The sequence below is a fragment of the Dermacentor andersoni genome, chromosome 7 (genome assembly GCF_023375885.2).
Source record: "Dermacentor andersoni chromosome 7, qqDerAnde1_hic_scaffold, whole genome shotgun sequence".
NCBI classification, from domain to species: Eukaryota; Metazoa; Arthropoda; class Arachnida; order Ixodida; family Ixodidae; genus Dermacentor; species Dermacentor andersoni.
The window spans coordinates 96,561,569-96,585,303 of NC_092820.1; the positions used below are offsets into that span (position 1 = coordinate 96,561,569).

Below are 23,735 nucleotides of genomic sequence, written 5' to 3' on the forward strand. Positions count from 1 at the left end.
ATGCGCTTGTCTCTAGGCGTGCCGGCAGAAGTCGGAGGGCGCGGTTGTGCTGAACTTAGCATCGCAAGTTAGCGTTCCGACGCAATCATATTTTATCGATCATGTTTTTACTAATGAAAACAACGTGTCATTATTTCGCATTATTGGCGGCGCCTCCAGGACACCAAAGCGGCAACGGGGATATCAAAGCTAGAAGCCGGACTGGTCCCTGGGTTGGGGCTCGCAGAGGCCGGCGCGTGCCAGAGAAGTATAAGATCGGCTGTCCGCTATCGCGGACAGCCAAAGCCCCAACCCACGGGCCGCCCGGCTTCCAGCTTTGATCCCCCCGCAACCGCTTGGGTGCCCCTGAGATCCTGCGCCGCCTGCTTTAATATAACCTCAGGTGCTCTCCTGAGGCCTCCGTTTGCCGGTTACATGTGTCCTCCTGGAGCAGTGCTTGTAAATAATCCGGTCTATCATCGCGACGGAAAAAAGCGACCCGCAACTTATAAAACACCAGTCAGAACATTGTTCCTTCAGACACAGCGATCACCAAGCGGCGTCCGCGCCCACTGCCTCACCGCGCGGGCAGCCAGCGGCGGAGCGTATAACTAACTCGACCGAACTCCGCAATGCCGGCATGTCTAGGGGACAAACGAATACAACACGCTCTAAGAAACCTCCTCCGTAGTGCCTAGGCTGAGTCATATATTCAAGGAGCAAAAGCCCCCAGATTTTCTCTCGCGCGCCCACTCTTACTCGCGCCTGCGCAGAAACGTCGTGCTCCGTCAAAAGTGGCACGCCCAGCTGTATCTACGAGCAATTCTAAATACGCCTCCGCGATCGGCCCACATTGTTGTATCACTCACCCGCCAACGTTAGCCCTGATTATGATAGTATGACGACTAGAATATGATGAAGACGCCATAACTGCGACAAAAGAATGAAGAAGACATGAACAATAGTAAACAGGGCGATTTAGGCAGCTGTTCATTGTGGTAGGGGTATCACTAAACGGACACGGGCAAAAGAACGCACAACACGACGGACAAAGCACTGATTTTTAGCTGATCAATTTTATTAAGAACACGTTTATACATGCGCCATGGCAACCGTGTGCTAATCATATGCAAACAAAAACGAGGTAAAATAAGAAAAGAACGTAATTGACCTCAGTGCACTGCAATAACCGCGAAGCAAAAGAAAACCCTTACAAAAAAACAAACGAAAAAGAAACAAAGACAAGAAAAGACCGCACGTCTGATTTGCCGAGTTAAATCCAAAATATCTAATTCGCAGTCCAAAACGTCGAAGTCGAGCGAGCTGCTTTCCCAGAGCTATCAAAAGGGTATGCAGGTATGTCGATGAATACGTAGTGTTTATGAACAAAAAGGACAATGCAGGTTCTATGCAAGATACCTTTGAAGTCTTTGTGGAGGACATGCCTTGAAGTTTACCCTTAGGATTCCTGAATATGAGGAGCTAAAATTCGTACACCTTAGGCTGCACCTCAGCCCAACTCACCATCGGCGATACCATCCCAGATAAAAAAAAAAAACTCCTAATTTACCGTTCCGCACACCCCAATCTTGTGAAGAATGGTATAGCCAGCTCGCGGCCTCCAGCATCATTATTGAAGACATGTGTGCACCAGATGAAGTCAAGCGTGGCGGAAAAGGTGTCGTGGCCCAAGGAAGCATGATTTCCTGAGTAAGCATTAAAGAATAGCTCGCAAAAGCTTTTGAAAGGCACCAAAGAAGAAAGATCGAGGAGCGAACTTGCTGTGGATTCAAGAAGGAAGGCAGTCATGCGGTACATACGTCGTCTTTCACATGGCATGAAAAATGTGTTGCCGAGTATTTAGATCGACGTTGTTTTTTTGCCGCTACCAACACGTTAGGCCGGGTGTGGACGGACGTAGACGCCTACACGGTAAAAAAGACAAGGTGCGGCCTGCACGAAAAGACACGCCGTCAAGGTGCCACACACAGGTGCGGCAGTATAGGAGATGCCTCACCTGTGGGACTCTTGCGCTTGTAAACTCCAATAGAAACAATCATCGTCTGACCTGAGGACGTGTTTACCAGATGGGCAGGTGTCTAAACAAGCGCCTCATGGAGCATGCGTACAACATAAGGACAAAGCAGTCCCACTTTGCAGGATACTGTCGGGACTGCACGCGCCGCCCAGGATTCGACAAAGTTCAGTTGCGGTTCCGAGATCGAGAACAGTTAACAATAGAAATCTTGGAAACAAAACAAAAAAAAAAAATCTGGCGTAACGCTTCAGCCAGCCACTGATAAACCTTTTCGACTGTGAATTGCATATTTTAGATTTCCCTTCACAATGAAGACTTGCGGCAGTGTCCTTTTTTTTCGTTTTGTGGTCTTTGTTTTGTTTCTTTTTCGCTTCGCGACAATTGGGGTACACTCAGTTCAATTATGTTTTTTTTTCACGTTTTACCCCTTTCTTCCTGCATATAACTAGCGCGCGGTTAGAATGGGGCGTATGTAAGCGTGTTATTAATAAAATCCTCCAGTTGAATGTCAGCGATTTGCCCGTCGTATTGCGTCTTCTTTTCTTTCGTGTCAATTAGCGCGACCCTTGCATTCTAGGAATGAAGGCGATCAAACGACGACGGAGGAGTGACGAAAACGTTAAGATTAAAATCGGATAACGTTTTTGAAATAAAGACGTTGGCTTTTCCCGGTGTCGAAGAGGTATATTTTCGGCTTCGGTATGGGTTCAAGTCCTTCGGGTTCGGTTCTGCGTTAGGTTCCCGAGCAACATTTCATTCTAGTTCAAACCGGTTCAAACGGGTTCGGAGAGAAAAAAGATTGTTTTTTTTTTTGTTTTACTCTTTTAGTGCTGTGTTTTTGTTTCTCTGTCACGTCGACATAAAAGCAAATTAATAATGTAAATTTCTTTCAGTAGATGCTGTGACTCGGCCTACTGAACTGTGCAATCCAATGCAATATGTTTTCCATGGGAGGCTAACGATTACAACACTAACTGAACCGAAATAAAAAGCTTTGCAGAGAAACGTAAGGCTGCTTACGTGTACGAATGGGAAAGCATTCCTCTTTATTTTCCGCAAGTTTATCTTTAATAATTTATTTAGGTTCTTTATTATAATTAAATTTAATTTCATTCTTGGCTCGTAAACCCGCAATGTCAAACTCCGCAGTTGTTTTCTTGGGGAAAACAACCAGAATGGTTCTACGTAGCTACCGCGGTGCCGCCTTGCGCTCCACTCCTCCCATCGCCGACCAGTGACCGGCCGCACCTCGTCTTCAAATAATGCATCCTCGTCTCAATCTTCAGGCAGGCAGGCATGTGTTGCCACGGACATCCCCTCAACCCTACCCCCCCCCCCCCCCACACCGTTTTGGCCGGCCAGTGACGGGCCATTCTCCAAATCATGGATCCTCGCCTGAATCTCTCTCTCTCTCTGTCTCTCTCTCTCTCTCTCTCTCTCTCTCTCTCTCTCTCTCACACACACACACACACACGTATTTTCTCTCAATGAAGCAAGTAATGCTATTGCACTGAAAAAAAATGGTGAGTTTGCTACACTTTTCATGTACCTATAGTTTGAACGGCGTTTTAGCTTTACCAACACGATTTGATCGTGCTGTGTGCCAGTCCTATGAGCGGTGGGTCACGATGTGTCCGTGCTTTGAACAGGCGCGCGCTCCCTCCAGGTCCTTGGCTACCGACAATGGCGTGGACGAAGGAGCCGCGCGGAAGCATTTCCTCACAGTCTTAAAAGCTAGGACTTCAGCGCGGGCTGGTCGACCGCGCTAGTCGTCCTTGTTTTATACGATGCGCCACGTCTGTTCACCGCTTCACGAGAAAGCAGCGGCGTACATACACATAGCGTCTACTGTCCAGGAGCGTTGTCACTCCCCCAGCGGGACGCACGTCGATGTCGGTCAGGCGCGTACACAAGTTCCAGGAAGTTCGTGTCGGTTCTCTACCACGCGGTGCCACGGCCCGCGCGGAAAAGTGGAGATAGATCCAGTTGACACTGTTTGAAAGGCTACAAGAGCACCGCGGGCCGCGAATCGATTTCTGTCATTCTGCAGGCTTCTAGGGCGCACGACAGCATGTTATTTCAAGCCCCGTGTGCTTTTTCATATGTGCGCCGATTTTTCGTGACAAACAGTTACCATACGGAGTTAATAACCTGATAAAAATCAACTTGTTTATTACTGCTTGTGATGCTTCAATCGGAATGTGTAGTGCATGGACGGACGATACACACGCATTATCTCTGGGTAGCGTCTGCCGTTTTTTTCAACAATGCTTCGAGCAAATAAAGTTCTCTGTTTAACCAGATTGCTCTCCTCGAAATCTCCGTTCCCGGAACCGGTTAGGAAGGGTTCCTTCGATTTGTTCCAGTTCAGGTTCAGTTGCAAAAGGCGTGAAAATACCGTATCGCTTCCGGTGCGGCGCCGGGAAAAACTCCGGGTTCGGTGCTGGTTTTCTGTTCGGGTGTGGTTGCGGTTCGACACCCTGGAACTTTGTATAATAGGTGACAGGTTGACGATGGCGGCTTGAGAACAATAGGATACCGACAAGCGCATGACGATAACGACATAACACAAGCTGAATGAGGAAGCTGGAATGAGGTCGATAGAATGACCCCGATGGTGTCATGGCCACCGGCGCATTCCGGGTGCCACAGTTAGACGACAACTTAGGGCAATAGGTCAGAGTAAGGGGCTAGATAGTTAAATGGACTGAAAGTGCCTGAAATAGCAGAGACAGCTAATCGGAAGGAAATGTATACAGAGCTATAACAAATGACTGAAGAATGCACAAAGCACAGGCTAAAATGCGGCCTGACAAACACCACACATGTTCGTATGGCGTGGGTATAGCTTCAACTTAATTTCGACGCCATCCTACTGACTGACCACACATTGTCATGCTTCACGTTTGGCTGTTTAGCTTTCGAGTACGCTGAGTATGACGAAAGCGGTGTTTTCATGCCAGGTATTGGAGTACGAAAGCGAAACTAAAGATATCTAAAACCTACTGTGTGAGCAAATAAATAGCAGCACAGTTCCAGCGTATATAAAGTGGCTCAGTTTTTATATATTGTGACCAAGACACAGTGTTTCTATAGTTGAAAACACCCAATTCTCGCCTATTTCAAGTGAGCCATACACGAGACCTTGTGGCACGTAACGACAAACGGCGTATTTAAACATTCATACTGGCGTCACGCGTACACTTCTGATCGCGTTGAGGGCCTATCCGGATCGGGCTTGATCCGGATCGAGTGTTGATACACGGTCATTTGCGACCGCGATCCTGCAGCATCCGGATTTGGGCTATCGCGATTCGAGAATCGCGATCAGGGCCTTAGATCGCCATCGCAGGCTGACGTCTCCGCCCTTTAGTGCAGTATTCTGAAAACACTAAAAACAAGAAGTGAAGGCAGCTAAATATAAAACCTTTTACCAGCAACAATAAGTTGTAACATTGATATACTGCAGAAATTTAGGCATATTTTACACATCTGAATTCATTTGCGGTTCTGAAAGTTGCTGACGATCAACAGACAATAAGTTGATCCAGATCGCTAGAACCGTGTAGCAGCCACCATTGTTGATACGCGATGAAGATCGCGTATTTGATCAGTTGCAACCTTTGTGAATTATTTGGGGTATGTGCATTTCTAGTCGACACGCATGTGCAGTTTAAGAAATATGGGATAAAAAGGAAGTCATGTTATCGCTATTTTTAGTAAACATTGGCCGGTAGGAGTTGAAGAATAAGACAGTGGCGTGGTTCTTTTTCTATTATGTGCAGCAAGGAAATAATACTTTTTGTTGCATGACATATGGCATAACAACGAGGAGCGCTCGTTTACAGGAAACGAAGTGGAATTCGGCAAACAAGGTACAATATCAGGGCCAGCGCTACAGTGTTGTGATAATAAGGTGCCGCGCACCTGTGATCTTGCGTCCATAGCAGCCACATGCACCTGTTCCCTTGCAGCTACATGGTTCGCCCTTCGCAAAGTCTATAGGCCTGAGCCTTGTGCCAAGTTTCCAATTGCTTGAGGATATTTTTTCTATATAATGGAGTGTAAACAATATTTTGGTGCCCTTATTTTAGCGGCTCTCGCGGAAATTCTGAAATCTCAAACTGACGATGTTGGAAGAGTTGAAATTCGGACACCGGATATCAAGAAGGTAAATATTGTTTTTTCGCCGCTGTAATGTCAAGCGAAACCTTTGCAATCGTCGCTCTATTACTTATTTTGATCATAGAACAAGCTTAAAAGCGTGTAATGTTGAACAATATATCGATAGTCCTTCAATATTAGCCAGAACAATTCTAGAAACGCTAGTGAGATATGCGGATGTAATAGACGCAACATACTAAGAATACCTGTACACTCAATAACTTACGCTAATCCATGGAATAGTGCATAAAGTCGGGGCTGCTTGTGCTTCAATATATCTTGATTATGCTAAGCGGAAAAACATTGTGTCCAAGCTAGCCTTGAACCATGCAGCAGACAGATCACCGGAGACCTAAATGCGCACATGCATTTCCAATAACATTTTCAACCCTTATACCTCTACTTTAGCCGACATCGCACGTTTGACGTATTTTGTGCATAGGAGAGATTATCGTATATGATTATATATACACGGCCGCCATGTAATTTATTCAACAGTTTATATGTCGCTATGTAGAAATCATAATAACGAATTTTAAGAGTTTACATACGTTCTACAAACGAAACGAGCGTTTCTGGGTTGTAGCCAATAAATGTTTCAAACGTTCATTGCACGTTCATTAGAATTGCATTTTATGCATATTTATCTGTCGTCAACAGTGCCCTTGTAAGCATTTTTATGATGTGTAACGAGAAATAAAAGTAACGAGTAGCGTTCGTGTATCAATTATTTACTTAGTTGTGGCTCTGATGAATGTAGACTCTCCTCATATTTGAAACTGATATATTATATATCAGTTGTGCTTCACACTGGCCGCAGTTGCCTATTCTTGGGGGGAATTACCCGGACACGAAATGCAAGCTCATAACTGGAGTGCAATATCAGGTCAAACAATCAAGGATGTTCATTGGTCATATTGTTTATAACTTATAATGACCAAAAAATTCAGAGCGGGACACATATCTGTAATAAAGAATTGTTATCCGATAATATATTGCTTTATTTGTGATTATCCACCAACGCTTGCTGTCGGGATGAGTTCCGGTAGCAGACTTCATGTGATATTTGAAATAATAAACGTAGTGAAAGCATTCTGAATCACGCTTCGGCCACCTGCTGTGTGACATGTGGTCAGCGCGTGTGACCACGTGTTTAAAAGCGTTATAACAAAGCAAGCGGAAAACAGCGCCGAAAGCCTTATTGTTGGGAAACTAATCGAAATGGGGTCCTGTTCGTTTACGCGCGGCAGAAATATCACATCCAATTCAGTATCTTGGAAGTAAATCGTTTCCGATATAAATACAGCTCCCTAAGCTCTGTGCCTGGGCATTGTGAAGCGTGCGCAGAACAGGTGTGCCGCGAAGTAGAGGTAGATGCGAGGTTTCCTGCGTTTATTCTACTCCGGTTGTATTTCTCTCCAAGCCACTGCATTATTCAGATTTAAAATGGCCCTCGAACAGGGTAAGGAAACAATTGCAGAGAGCCGGTGTGATGATAGGAGTTCATGTGCATGCACTTTATGGAAAAACATTCAAATTTAAAAACTACACTGCTTGAGCGGAGCTACAACCCGGCATGATATTTGAAAATTTTACAAGTGAAGTTTAGTTTCCATTGGTAAGCTTTTGCGGTGAACGTTAGCAAAGTGGTGGGCACACATGTGCAGCGCAGCAGAAGATCTGGTGAAGCTTAATATCAAAAGAGACAGCCACCTAAAACAACTCAAAAAGGTTCTATGAGTGCAGTCCAATCTGCCCAGACCAATTTATCTGGGCAGATTAGTCAGAAAAGTCTCATAAGCATGAATATTGCCAAAAAGGTAAGAATGGTTTGCACATGTGACATCGCACTGAAGTATTAACTGGTGGTTTACCAAACTCCTGGAGAAAGGTATATGGCTGCAGCTTGCAACCAGTAGTGGGAAAAATGATGCCACATAAAAAAGAAGGAATTTATAGAAACACACAGAGAACTTTAAAAAGTACACAACCTGAGCAGAGGGGGATCACACAGCAAACTGGAATTTTTTAAAGTAAACTGTGACTTCCACGTGTCAGATTTATTGGTGCATCATGCCAGACTGGTTGATTTTGAACCAAACAGATCTTCAAAATCTACTAATGGTTAAAAAAGGAACGAGAAAATGGTTGCGGCTTGTATTGTAATAAATATTAGGAAAATGGTAGTTCAGCGTGGCAAGCCATCTAATCTCATGTGTATAGGACCAATAATAACTGGTGTACCATTTTAAGAAAATTATGGTTAAGGGAATGCGAATGCAGTCCTAGGCGCCAACGCACTTAGTGGGGCTACGATATAATAAGAGCGCTCAACACGGCGATAAGTGGATACCTCCCCGCCAGAAGGCCTTTGTCCTGCAATAGATCAGAAATATTCAAATGGCTAGTGTTATTGTGATGCTCTATTATTTCACGCGAGGCTACTATGGTAGGGCCACTATAAGAGAGCTGCGGAGAGTCAGAAAGAACTTGTGTTCTGGTTAACGATCCACCTCTCCAGGTACACAAGATGTCAGGTGAATTAAGGACGTTGCTATGTTTTAGTTAGAGCTATTTCTTCCCAACGAGAACAATTATTATTGAAGAGCAGTATGACCACCTAATCATCATGACAGCCGAAATGTGCCACAGAAATCACTAAAGTTAGAAGAAATATTTATGACGCAGGTACAAAAAGTTTTGGTGGTCCAGTAGCACTACTTTCTAGCTAATAGAAATGGTTGTTTTGGGGAGAAAGTAGATCTCACTAAAAGCGTCGCAACGTTATTATTTCGCCTCACAAGTTGTGTATCCAGAGAAGTGCATCCTTATCCACAACACAAGTTCTTTCTGACTCTCCGCAGCGCTGTCATAGTGGCAGTACCATAGAAGCCTCGCGGAAAATTTTAGAGAAGCATCGCAGTAACCCTCGCCGTATGAATATTTGTGATCCGTTGCAGAACGAATGCCTTCTGACAGCGATGTCCACTTATCTGTTACCTTAGCTGTTTGTTACCTCAACCTAATGCGCTGGCATTTACAACTGAATTCGCATTCCCTTAGCCGGCATTTTTTTTAGAATTGCACACCAGTGATTAATGGCGCTACATAAATGAGCTAGGTGGGTGTGCCACACTGCGCTACATTTTCTTGACCATTCATAAATTATCAGCCACAAGGGTTGTCTCCTTCCCATTATTTATTTAAGCCGAGATAACAGTGTTATGAAGGCATTCTCGTCCTTTCATGCTTCTCTAAAATTACCTTTCTTTTCCCACAGAATTATATATGCGACATAATGATCACTAACTCCAATACATTCGAATAAATCTCCTTATGCCTGTATTATTCTAGTTTGTAGGTGTGGACGAACCCATATGGACATACAAAGCAACTGGAAATACACGTGTGGAATGCAAAATGGACATGAAGCGGAGAATAACCAAGCGCTCAATACATTTCAGGAGAGTGTACATCTATGCGAATCAAACGTAAGATATGTACGACACCTGATATAAAATTAATTTTGCAACGTTCATCACACTTCTTTTATTTGTAGGTTTTCAACTGAACTCGAGGGAACCTTTAAAAAGGTACACACGGATAAAATGTATATACAAAGAAAGAGTAAGTAATGCACTGCGAAGAAATTCTTGGCGGATGTATTCTCGTCTACAAGCGTTGCACTATTTACACTGCACAATTGACGCCATTTATATATACTTTGTTCTTTGTCTTGAGGCGTCCTTGCACATATGCTTGGCTCTTCCCTTCTGCATCATTACTACTTTCACCGGGGAGGCGGAGAGCAGATTTATTTTCGTATGCTAGACCCGTTATGACTTGCTAAGCTAGTCCAGTCAGGAAGATACAATAATCTAAGCACACGAATGAAAAAGATGCCTGATTTTAACTGGAGAAAACTTCCACAATCAATCATTTATAGTTTATGTATATAATCCTTTAGACGTTCCGGTGTCATGCGCACAGACTTGTTCAAATAATGGAATCTAGAAATCTAACACAGCCTGATAGTGTCTGTGTGAGTATAAGAGGCAAGAGGAAATTTTCATCGATATAATGTACTCTAGTTGAATACAGCGGGAATTTTCGGCTATGCAAAGTGGCATAATATGCCTAAAATGGAGTACACATTTAAATTCTGATAGCAAATCTACTTCTAAGAGATTTATTAGCAACAGACGCAGGCGAATGGGTAGGAGTCACAAGCGTTCTGCCAAGGACAGCAACCACGAGCTCATACCAGTGGCGATGCTGCTGAGACGCAGGCTACTCTTCTTGGATGCAATCGCCCTCCGCAGAAAAAGGCGCCACCCTGGCGGCTTAAGGCGAAGAGACTACTATTGGGTCTTAGTGCGGCTTAATGCGAGAGACGGGACAAGTTCGCGGGCGCGATGACGTAGGTCCGTCGATGGCATGAGGGGCTGTAGGGTGTAATTGACGGAGGACGTGTGCTCCAGGACGCGGTAGCGTCCAAGGTATTTTGCTACAAGTTTTGTGGAGAGGCCGGGTGTGGTAGAGGGTACCCCAAGCCATGCAAGCGAACCAGGAGAAAAAGTTGGTGCAGAACCGTCGGAACGTTGACGGGATTGCTGCTGCCACTGGTCCTCGGAGGAAGAAGTGCGGGCAAGCTGGCGGCATTCCAGAGGATGTCGAACAGCTTGAGATAGCGGAGTACTCTCGGACGCGTCAGGTTTATATTGCTACACGCGTGTGGCATTTGATTGTTTGAACGAGGCACGTGGGCGCCATCCCTCGAGAAAACAGAAGAAAGAACGAACTGGGCTCGCACGGTGAATCTATCCGGTCAGCGCTGCAACCGCTTTTGTAAATATAACATGCAAATAGTTCCTCGTCTTACTGACTCATCCTTCGCGTAACATTGCGGTGGAGGTGGACGGTTCCCCGTCCTCGCCACGGAGCTCCGCAGTGGCCGCACTGTCGTCTCCGCAGCCATGGCTTCCGATGGAGCCATCCCGTCGCCACCTACACCTGCGGCACAAACGACAACGTACGTTATGGTATTTGGTCTCCGTGATCTGGGAAATTCTCCTCCCAAAATATTATTGACGTCGACGACTGGCTCAACATGTATGAGCGTGTTAGCCAAAGCCACCACTATGACCCTGCCGTCATGCTTGCCGATGTCATTTCTTTATCTGGACGGGACACCGCGTGTCTGGTTTCACATCCATGAGGTCGAGCTCTCCAGCTGGAACATTTTGAGAAAGAGGCTTCGCGACCTATTTGGCAACCCGTCAGGTCGCCAACAGGCTGCGCGCAAAGAGCTTGTCACCCGTGGCCAGTCGTCGACGGAATCGTATGTCTCCTACATACAGGAAGTGCTCGCGCTTTGCCGGAAAGCTGACGAGCACATGACCGAGGTTGACAAGGTGGGCCATATCCTAAAAGGCATCGCGGACGACGCCTGCAATTTGCTCGTCTATAACGACGTTTCTACCGTCGACACCATCGTCAAAGAATGCCGCCGCTTCGAGGTAGTCAAACACAGTTTTCCCGGTTTCCAAACACCTCTTACACGTCCTCTTGCCCCGCTCTTACCGACACACAGCCATTTCAAGAGAACGACACACGTATCGTTCGCCGTGAGATTTAAGCGGCGAGTCCGGCCCCCTTCATCCACGACACCTTGACGGTACCTTCGACCAAGTGGCCCCCACTATTTCCGTTATTAAAGCTGTTGTGCGGCAAGAAATTGCAAACCTTGGCATCCCTAATGCCTGCTCTGTCTCCCGACCTGAATCGGCACCCATGTCCACTACCTGTAATGACCATTATTTCGCTTTGAGACCACGCAATCCTGCTGAATGGCGAACCCCAGACGACAAAGCGATCTGCTTCCGCTGCCACCACGTTGGTCATATAGCCCGCCACTGCCGCACCACCAGGATACCACCGTAGTGGAGCTCATTCCCTGCTCCTCGCCCATACGCCGACTCTCGCCGTTATTCACCTCACCGTCTGCATGCTCCCTCTGATACCGCTGACAGTCGCTCCTCCGTGCGATCGCCGTCGCCTCAACGCGGTGGATCCTTGTCGCCCAAAATTCGCCTCTGTTCCTCGCCAAACCGGCAGACGGTAAACTAGACCATGCAGCTCTTCGAGCTAGTGCTGCATCACGCTCGTCCTGTCCAAATGCTCCATTGACGCTCTTCACCAACACGAACCTAATTGAAGTAGACGTCGATGGTGTTCCGTTGACGGCATTAATTGATACCGGAGCACAAGTGCCCATAATGAACGCTAACCTAAGTAGTCACCTCAAAAGAGTTCTTACGCCTGCCATCACTGTTCGCATAGGAATTGCCGGCCGCCAAGTTCCAGTCATGTTCGCCGTGCTGATCAGTTACCCTCATGACCTGATCTTCGGGATCGACTTCCTGACGACGCATTCTGCCCTCATTGACTGCTCCACCGGTGCGCTGTGCCTCGAGGTTTTCCTTCGTTCAGACGTTCGCCCCGCGTTTGTTCGCTTAATTCCAAAAGCTCGAACCTTCGTCGAAGTGGCCTTAACAACAACCGTGCCTGATGGCGACTATGTCGTCGCACCTATTCGTGTTGTCCTCCTGGCGCGCGAGATCTCTGTGTCATACTTCGTCGTAGCCAATGCCGTAATCGCGTGTGTATCCTCATTACAAATTTGGCTTGACGAAGCAAGTGTTACCTGAGGGCATAGCGATGGGAGCGATGGGAGCATCATTTGGGAGTGCGCAATAGAAGTCGGTGGTAACTCCGTTAGACAGGATACCAGTAAGCTATCACAGGAGACGAAAGATCTTGTCAAGAAACGCCAATGTATGAAAGCCTCTAACCCTGCAGCTAGAATAGAACTGGCAGAACATTTGAAGTTAATCAACAAGCGTAGGACAGCTGACATAAGGAACTACAATATGGATAGAATTGAACGTGCCCTCAGGAGGAAGCCTAAAAGCAATGAAGAAAAAGCTAGGAATAGGCAAGAAAGAGATGTATGCGTTAAGAGACATAGCTGGCAATATCATTACTAATATGGATCAGATAGTTCAAGTGGCTGAGGAGTTCTATAGAGATTTTTACAGTACCAGTGGCACTCACGAAGATACTGGTAGAGAGAATAATTTAGAGCAATTTGAAATCCCAGAAGTAACGCCGGAAGAAGTAAAGAACGCCTTGGGAGCTATGCAAAGGGGGAAGGCAGCTGGGGAGGATCAGGTAACAGCAGATTTGTTGAAGGATGGTTGGCACATTGTTCTAGAAAAACTGGCCATCCTCTATACACAATGCCTAATGACCTTGAGCGTACCGGAATCTTGGAAGAACGCTAACATCATCTTAATCCATAAGAAAGGGGACGCCAAAGACCTGAAAAATTATACACCGATCAGCTTACTGTCCGTGGCCTACAAGGTATTTACTAAAGTAATCGCAAATAGAATCGGGAACACCGTAGGCTTCTTTCAACCGAAGGACCAGGCAGCATTCTGTAAAGGCTCCTCAACAACAGACCATATTCACACTAAAAATCAGATGATAGAGAATTGTGCGGAACATAACCAACCCTTATATATAGCTTTTGTTGATTACGAAAAACCGTTTGATTCAGTCAAAACCTCAGCAGTCATGGAGGCATTACGGAATCAGGGGGTAGACGAGCCATATGTAAAAATACTGAAAGATATCTACAGCGGCTCCACAGACACCATAGTCCTCCATAAAGAGAACAACAAAATCCCAATAAAGAAAGACGTCAGGAAGGGATATACGAGCTCTGCAATGCTATTCACAGCATGTTTACAGGAGGTATTCAGAGACCTGGAGTGGGAAGAATTGGGGATAACAGTTAATGGAGTATACCTTAGTAACTTGCGATTCGCTGATGATATGGCCTTGCTCAGTAACTCAGGGGACCAATTGCAAGGCATGCTCACTGACCCGGAGAGGCAAAGCAGGAGGGTGGGTCTAAAAATTAATCTGCAGAAAACTAAAGTAATGTTTAAGTCTCGGAAGGGAACAGCAGTTTACGATAGGTAGCGAGGCACAAGAAGTGGTAAGGCAAGACATCTGCCTAGGGCAGGTTGTGACCGCGGATCCGGATCATGAGACTGAAATGATCAGAAGAATAAGAATGGGCTGGGGTGCGTTTTTCAGGCATTCTCCGATTCATGAGCAGCAGGTTGCCATTATCCCTCAAGAGAAAAGTGTACAACAAATGTGCCTTACCAGTACTCACGTATGGGGCAGAAACCTGGAGGCTTACGGAAAGGGCTCTACTTAAATTGTGGACGACGCAACGGGCTATGGAAAGAAGAATGATGGGTGTAATGTTAAGGGATAAGAAAAGAGCAGATTGGGTAAGGGAACAAACGCGAGTTAATCATATCTTCGTTGAAATCAAGAAAAAGAAATGGGCATGGGCAGGACACGTAATGAGGAGGGAAGATAACCGATGGTCATTAAGAGTTACGGAATTGATTCCAAGGGAAGGAAAGCGTAGCAGAGGGCGGCAGAAAATTAGGTGGGCGGATGAGATTAAGAAGTTTGCAGGGACAACATGGCCACAATTAGTACATGACCGGGGTAGTTGGCGAAGTATGGGAGAGGCCTTTGCCCTGCAGTGGGCATAACCAGGCTGATGCTGATGATGATGAAGGATGCCGTCTCGTGATAATATATGACCAAGAATGGTGAGCTTTCGGGGCCTAAACGACATTGTTTTAGGTCCACCTGAACCCCTGCGGCAGTGAGGCATTTTATAACGTTCTCTAGACAAATGAGATGTTTTCGGAAATCAGCGGAAAAGAGAACTACGTCATCCAGGTAGCATAGATATGTGTTCCATTTGAGCCGCTTAAAAGATTATCCATCCTCGTCTGAAAAGTGGCTAGAGCGTTACACAGGCCGCAATGCATTACGATGAATTCGTATAATCCGTCAGGTGTTACCAATGCTATTTTAGTACCATCAGATGGTGTCAAATAGACTTGCCAGTATCCGGAACTTAAATCCAGCCAAGAACTCCGCTTCCTGCAAACAGTCGATGGTGTCGTCGATGCGCGGTAACGTCCTTGCACGTTACCTCATATAGACATCAGTAGTCGACGCAGAACCGAATAGAACCATCCTTTTTCTTAACGAAAACGACCGGTGATGCCCAAGGGCTGTTTGAAGGCTGCAGAATGCCACGCTTGAGCATGTCAGCAACCTGGTCGGTAATGGCACGGCGCTCAGAGGCGGATACTTGGCAAGGGCATCGCCATAGAGGTGCATGACTGCCGGTATTTATCTGGTGAAAAACGGTCGATGTGCGGCCCAAACCAAACGCACGGATGTAGAAAGAAGCACGTCACTTCGGCAGGAGAGCAATAAGCTGGCTTCGTTCTGAAGATGTCTTTTCATCGCCGATGGAGTGGTGGCAGGCGTCGAGTAGTGGCTGATCAACCGCAGAATCACAAGTGCTCTAAGGTTCGTCGAAGTAGAAGCGGCAGGAGCGTCAAAGACGCAAAAAGTGCCGACCGGTTGAATGAGGCTTAGGCATTAACCTTGAAATGAAGGTAAAGGGCACGCTGCGTGATTGTCGACGACCATTTTCGTGACGCCACTGCCAAGAGTAAGCCGAGCAGAAGGCAGCAGAGAAGATTTCCGGCGAATGAATACTTCAGAAGACGTAAAGAAAACAGTGCCATCAGAAATCATGGCGCATGACACAAGCTGAATCAGGGAAGAGCACAGAGGGACGGCATTGTCTTCGCACACAAATATTTTTTCCCTAGAGGAACGGTTTTTGATAGTCTCAAGGTCGGAAGGTGAAGAAAGTTTGAGTTCGGCGAGACAACAGCCAATAACGGCGTTATTATTTGCAAGTTGAAAGTTGTAGTTTGCAGTTATTATTGCAGTTTGAAAGTTGGAGGAGTTGGAGGAGTGCATGCGTCGTCGGGCATGATGGGGGGTAGAGTGCGACTCAAAAGTTCCAGGGTAGTCGAAACCCAGCACCTCCACGATTTGATAAGATATTTATTAGCAACGGACGCAGGCGAATGAGTAGCAGTCAGAAGCGTTCTGCCAAGGACAGCAACCACGAGCTCATACCGGTGGCGATGCTGCTGAGGCGCAGGCTACTCTTCTTGGTTACACTACGAATGCCTGATGGGCGCTGGCAACGTCGGTGCAACTGCCACCTTCTTCATAGAGTGTTGGTATCCACAGAGCAAACCAGGCGTGCATGCAAGGTCAGAATGCCTTCAGAGAAGCGCCGCGGGTTTAGCTGCGAAAGTGAGGAAGTCAACTGGACTGACCGGTCACTCTCCTCTGCCTCATCGAGTCGGTCGATGCCAAGGCAGGGTTCTTGCTTGCGCTGTTCGCATGAACCTTGCACTCACTCACGTCAGCGTTCTTTCTAACGAGCTGTGTGGAACCACACAGTGCTGCCTACATTGTTCTGAGCAGACAAGACAATATACGCGAAGCCAACTGAATATAATGTTTGCTTGGACGCTAGAAACACTCACGGTTTTTTCGTCGGTCCTCTCGCGTATAGCACAAAGGAGCGCCGACGGCAACGTCGCTCTCGCAGTTTGGCTTGATTGAGAAGACATTCGTAAAGCAAATAACTTTCTCTGCCTTTTTTTGCCGGTGTTCCTTGGGAGTCGGTGTTTGTCGGCTGGCGCACGTTCACAGGCGATACAAAGGCGCTGGTTCACATGGCGTGCGGTCTCCCGCAACGTGGCTGTGAGGCGCATTTTTCGAGAACGCCAATTATGGCTGTTTGAGATGCACGCGCTATCACACGATATATTTCGGGTGTGCGAAGCTTTACATGTTGTGGTGGAGCTCTCTGTGCAGACTACCGCTACATATGTTTTTGGAAAAAGCCTCTGTTCTCCACGTAATGACGCTGCGAACACACACACGCAACCTAAATATCCTAATCACATTAGATATAACCTTTGAAGCGCAACATACATATTCTCAAGCGAATAGGTTTTTAAAAGCATTCAGCTGTTAGCTATACGCGTATTTACTACGTTGACAGAGGTCCCCGCTGGTTGTCGCGTAATTTAATGCCTCCAATGTCAACTCAAAAACGAATTCAATCGATGTCGTGGTGCCTCACGTTTATGAGAAGCCGGCGAAGAAAGTCTGTCTTATTGCAGACGCCAGCCTTGTACCAGTGGCGGGACGGAACGCATTACGGTTATGCGAATCAGGCGTTCTTCGTCGTGCCGGCGTTCTGACGTGCCTGGTATCTGCCTGGATGCTGTTTCAGCAGCACAGCTGGAAATGTCTCACGCACTGCGTCCTCGGATCTCGCCTGCATGCATTGTTAGCACACTGTATCAGGAGCTCGACACGACGCCCTAACCTTGCTCTTCATTTCAACGCTTTGCTTAAGGGGGTGACTGCCGATTTTCTTGTATATGGATCATCTGTCCGCAGTAAGAAATGTTGCCACGAGCAACATTGGTGCGAAATGATTTCATCTTTCGTTTCAGGGGCTCCCTTCTACGAGTTGGAGCAGATGATATACAAACCAAGAAGAGCAAAGTGCGCAGTCATAATGATAACGTTGATTAGCCATGTTCTATCAATACGTAAGTTCTTATGCATACGATCCTATGACTACACTTGAAAGCTCCAATCTGCATTCGCCAATGCACTGATCTCCACCTTCCCGCTAATAATATGTATAAACACAACCTTATCCTTCATCGCTACCAGTAGGAATTAAACTGCCTTCTCCTACGTCATTGCACAGTTGAAAGGCAGACGCTGCCCGCAGGCTGTACACGTGTTCGTCCTTTAAACGGGCGCATTTACTTTGCGACAGTGGTTCTAAACTCTTATGCTGGTAAAAACTGTTAGCGCATTCATGTAATACCGCGTTGCAATATAAGCGAATAGCAGCACGTGGAAGGGTGTCTGCGGCCTTTTTGTTGACTGTCAAGCAGTGCAAAGTATCAACACATAACAGTTTCCGATAGTGGCGCACCATTAATGATCAGTAGCCAGTGTAATAGAAACGTAATTTTTGCCTACTATTTATACGATACTAAGCTTTTCTGCGTTTTATCTTGTATCACGCTTTGAAAATACCAAGAGTAACAAGGTGTATATTACCTTGAGATCGCAGAGCAGCAGACTTTTTCTCTGAACATTGGTAAATTTTATCTGCAGAAATATCTCCAATGAAGTTCACAAAAATGTTTAAAATATGCGGAGAGGAAATGTTTTCGTGTAAGCATTTCTTCACGTTCGTGCTTATATTTTTTAAGTGCGTTGCTTATTCTTTCTACATTGCATTCAAAACAACGATGCTTCATTTTTCGCGCGTCGGTATTGATTTTGCGATATTTATTTTGTTCTCGTAGCTCCACTACGATGGTACGAACTCCGTGTACATAATTCAGCGATTGGCGAGCCCATTCATCCAAATTGTACCGTGCAGCTTGATGAACTGGGACTGCAAGAACGGCTTGTATACACGGAGGATTGCCATTCAAGACTAGGTAATGTTTCAGGAATCCACGGAGAATAAACTTACCAAAATTTACCACAACACATTCATCATCTATGAATTTTTTGATGATGCCCTAGACATAAGGAATTTAATCTGGTCGAATTCCAACGATTTTAACGAAACTAAATTGAGGCAGTTTCGCTTAAGTTTCCTTTCGTGTGGAGACGGCGAGTTGCCTTGCACCCGCTGACTGCTGCTGAAGATATCCGGCCTTAGTTTTTAAAGCAAAAGATAGCAGGACAATTCATTGCAATATTTGTTATAGTATGGAACAGCACTTTATACAGAAAGGGAATGGGGTACAACCCACTGAAGCAGCAACCAAATCGCCTAACTAGGCCAGAGGCATTCACCGTGAAGACACGTGGTGCACTCCTGTCGCATTTCTCTGGACACCTGTCCATGCATCTATGCATCAAACAGGCAAAGGGCCGACAGAAGACACCGCTGAGTTATGAGCTTTCTACCTTACTCAATAGGGTGCACGAAGGGTGACAATTTGTGAAGGAGCGTTCCCGGTAGGGGTCTGTAGGTGATTAGCTGCGTCTTCTCTATAAGGCGTAAGCGGGCCGAGAAAGTGTGCATCACATTTTAGACGTTCTTTCCAAGGCTTGCAAGGGATTCATTTCAACTATTCAACTTTTTTTTTAATTTTCGCAAATTCCAGCTGCTCAGGGCATTCGCGCAACGCAATTATCGCATTATTACAACCAATCAATGAAAACACGCTTATCTTTTTACTGCGAGAACACGCTGTTCATATACAAGAATGCAATAACTTTTGCAGAAGCACTTAGAAAATAAAAACAATAAAAATGCGAAAAAAGAAAACAACGCGGGCAGTTCATTATTGCTATGGCTGTCACTTCACAAAACGTTCCTTAGTGATCGCGAGCATGCCAGGGCCATTCTTTGATTCTCACCCACCGTAAAACCGTCAAACTGGCATTTCCATAGGTTGCGCAATGGCTTGCAGTAGCGCTCGCCTAAATGTGAGGCACGAGGCAGAAGCTAAGTTAAACTGTTAGAGAAAACCCGGTTGTCACCGTTAGCGGTCGTGGCCGACCCCGTGAGCCTTGCAACACAAACACTCCCAATTCAATACGCACCACAACCTCCCATTTAGAAAACAACATATGCTGGGTCGACATTCGCGCCGTCGAACTACCCAATGCAACACACGTCGCTTGCGTTAAGAGACTAGAAGCTTTGACTCAGAAAGGTAGCAGTCTTCAAGGTTGTACCTGAAGTTGGCGAGTTCAGAATGCTCATTTTGTTTGCCGAAAGCTCGGCATGATAAACTGCCTTGCTTGCGAAATTGCCCCTCTTAGAGGCCAGCCACCGAACACCGCTTTCATGTTGCAGCAGTGGCGGTCTTGCTTTTTCTTCTTGGGAGGGGACCAATCGACGGCTGTTCACCATAGCGATTCGCTGTGTGTGAGCGCGCTTCAATTTGTGTCCTTGACTATCGAAGCACTTTCCGCGCCACCATATGCTTCCTGGTGAGATCGTGCTTTGCCTTTCACCGTACATTGCGGAATTGACTTTTTCGGCTTCCAATACTGCAAGTTGATGTCTCTTAGTATTTCATGAAAGTGCACAATGGGGAATATCAATGCTCAGGATATCAAGCATTGGCTAGTGGCAAAGCACCTGCCTGTAGCCATGGCCGCTCCGTGTCAGTGTAGCACGCCGCCTCATCGGCTGTACCGTAAATCAGTTAAGTAGAAGTGTAACTACCTACTACTATAGAGCTGGTACCTTCGCTCATACCGTCATTTGCCAATTAAAATGTTCTATAGTCGCCTTGTGACCTTGCCTGTGGTACTTCATATTTTGCGCCTTGGGACACTGTTGCCACCTTGGCCACTACTGACAGCAGCTGGTGGTTGCTTGAAAGTAATATGACATGTTTATTTTATGGGAAAGTTTGAATTTTCTAGAGTAATTTATAAATTCGCAAGAATTACTGAACCCCTTTTCCTACACTTTCTTGCATGATGCAAGGCTCTTAATAGCATACCTGATGACCCTCGAATTTTAAAATTTGTAAACACTCGTTTGACATGACAAGGAGGGGGTATATTTACCGTGAACACCCATATTTTGTGGGATGCCTACACCGTTTATTAACTACGATTTATGAGAATGCTAGGAACTACAGTTCATACTGCAAAAACAACGCATTGTTTTTCTAGTAGTGGCTAATGTCACCTGTTTCATTAATTTGGAGGAATAAAATTACTCTAATCCAGTACCTCTCAGTTATGATGCGGCCTTTGCTGCCACACCAGGCCGGGAAAAGGGCATGGGTACCATCAAAATTTACTTATTGCATGCTGTTTTTTCTTGCAATATAGGAGAGCCCTTCCTTTCAATAAATTTAAAATATTTTTTTTTTGGCAGCAGGATCTATTTTTACCAATGCTTGATACAGCATTCGAAACATCGCAGAACAAGCCAAAAAGGTGATAAAATTTACAAAAAATTGACATGTCTGTTATGAAGTTTTTCCGATATCCCCTGTGAACGAAACGAGACACCTTGTTTGTATTTGGCGCAACTTAGTTGAGTCACGTGAAGGAAACATTAAAGCTTTGTCACGGAATCACAGCCTCTGCTACGCATTGTCTTTTGAATTGCCTGTAAGGGTTATAGTTATGTCTTACAAACGGCGTAGCATTTAGCCGGCTTGACTAAGAAATCTTTAGGTGCAACAGCAATCTAATTTAGCGGGAAGCGTGGAAACTCTATTTCAAATATAGTCCATGGTAAGTGCGAGTGGAATAAATAAATTTTTGGCAGATCACTTGTTACACAAGCGCTGTAAAGAGTGATAAGGCAGCTATCCAACAAGTGTGGCAGCGCATCGAGAAATGTGCGCGTCATACGAAGCTTATATTTCGTGGAAGAAAAAGGGAAACATGATGGGTAATATAGAGGTACAATTCAATGTTTTCGGTTTATGTGCTTCACTTTATAGCTGTTATGCTTGCGGGCAGTGCGGAGCTTTTTCTGTTTTACAAACGGCTGTGAATTTAGCCTGTTCCCTTGGGGAAATAATTTCAGGAAGACCAAGTTTCATAAAGAGGGCAGCATTACAGTCAGTGTTTCTCCGAGTAAAAAAAATGAGTATAGATGAATTACTGTCAAGGATGTATCACCGATTGCTCGAAAGCGTTGTAAGGACAGAGTTGAAATTTGCTATTCGTACACAGGCAAAGTTTTAAAAAGTGTGGTTAACTGAAAAGCAATTCGATTTTTTTAGTGCAACTTCCTGAAAGCTCATCTATTCTGGAAGGGGATTTGTGATTCATCGAGGTCTCTCAAGTCTACTGTCTTTTTATTCCTTGCTTTCAACTATTCAAATTACATTTGCTGTTACTATTTCTCGAAAAATACCCTTAGCGGATTGGCACTGCTTGTACTGCTTGCACTGCCGGACTGCTTGTATGCGAAAATTGTTTTCAATTTGGTCAACTCTACTTTCCTTTTTATTTGCGCGCAGCAGCAAAGGGCAGCAAAAGCGATTTTTGTGCTCCTGCTTTCATTGTCTCGTTCTCTTAGTGTCCCTGTCCTTCTATCCCGCTTTACAGCTTTATTATGACGGAGTACAAAGTGCTAATTAAATTTTTTTTCATTGGTAAAACTTAACCGACACCGCAGCATGAAGTGAAGGACTGCAGTAAATAACCTCATTCCATGCACTAATTAGCATGACGTAACAGCCCCAGCCAATATGCTTTCGCGAGAAATGGCACTCCTTGAGAATCCTGAGTACACCGATGCTGACAATAATGCGTCGATGCATTGAAGCTTCCAGTTTTTAGAGTCAACATTTTTAAAGCTGTCACGACGGCTGCAACCGACACTTGTTCGAAATAGGTTTGCGTGACTAGTGACAAAATGAAAGTAATCACTGAGGTTATATTTTATGAAAACTTTTTTTATTTCTCTTCAAGTTCGCACTAAGAAAGCGGCAGTTTTGAAATATTTCAATAATTCATTGATACGATGAAGGTGTTTAAACTTGCACTGAATAAGACCTTGTATCGTGTATAATGAAACACTATCATCCCCGTATTGTTGAAGCAAAGCTGCTTTCTCCTTTCGATTAGCCAGTAATTCCCTTTCTTTGGTAATGCCCCTCTGTAGTTTACTTGCGTGCATTAGATGTGGTGAAACTGACGTATAACACGTGCTTTTCATTGAACAGATTTCACAGAGCTGAGTTCTCAACGGCAAGTTCTACATACGAATTATCATAAGAGTGACAGACTGCGTGCATGATACAAGCATGTAATACATTGGTGTTCAACGATGTTACGTTTAAACAACAATCGAAAATCATGACAGAGATGTGACGGAACTTTATGCCTAAAAATGTCCTGTTAAGGTGGCTTGTGCCTCTCACGAAATATTTTACTAGAGGTACCAGTTGTGCGCTCATGATCATTAAATTAGTGCCAAACGAAACAAATATTAGGACACAGAAGCTTAATTTTTTTACAAGTGTATTCAAAGAAATTGAAACGTGCCTTCTTTTCGACTTAAAAAACTTACATAAGTTTCATCGTGCTGTTTGTGTCGGACCCGCCGTATTGCTACCATATCAAGTCTCACTCCATCGGAAGCGCAACAAACAAATAATTGTACATCATTTTCTTGCACGCAATCTGCAATCTAAACGCACGCCCCATTGATCATGGCTTCGCGGGAGCAACACGCCCGCGAATGTGGCGGAAAGCAGTCACGTGGTATCGCGAAGCAAAACCTTTCGTTTTTATTTAGCCAGTGCGACGCTCGCCATCCCCAACAAGACAATCCCACTCCAACCTGCGCGCACACATGCTTCGCTCGGTTTCCTTTTGTTGCCTCTGCGCGGCCGGCAGTTGGCAAAGCATTTTTTTTCATAAAAAAGTAGAGCGCAACTCTTAGGTTTTCTCAAGGTTACGAGATTTTTGTGCGCAGTTCTACTCCGAGCTTGCACGATTAGTGAATAATCCTTTTTACGTCACT

General features: G+C 45.4%; 2 long non-coding RNA genes across 6 annotated transcripts in view; one reads left to right on the forward strand and one right to left on the reverse strand.

The window, feature by feature from the left end:
- The window catches only part of LOC129385691 (uncharacterized), a 49,872-nt gene that overhangs the window by 22,092 nt on the left and 4,045 nt on the right, over nt 1–23,735 (reverse strand). For 2 of the 4 annotated variants that reach the window (XR_011895740.1, XR_011895741.1), the window contains exon 3: nt 11,064–11,194. The exons of the other annotated variants lie outside the window; for them this stretch is intronic. This is a non-coding gene — a long non-coding RNA (uncharacterized lncRNA). The remainder of the gene's footprint in view (nt 1–11,063; nt 11,195–23,735) is intronic. 4 annotated transcript variants of the gene reach the window in all.
- LOC129385690 (uncharacterized) lies at nt 5,930–18,757 on the forward strand. Of its 2 annotated transcripts, none has more exons than XR_011895739.1 (5): nt 5,930–6,188; nt 9,536–9,672; nt 9,741–9,808; nt 17,692–17,790; nt 18,568–18,757. It is a non-coding gene; the product is annotated as an uncharacterized lncRNA (long non-coding RNA). The 2 variants fall into 2 exon arrangements; XR_008613194.2 differs by lacking the exon at nt 5,930–6,188 and adding an exon at nt 7,520–7,643.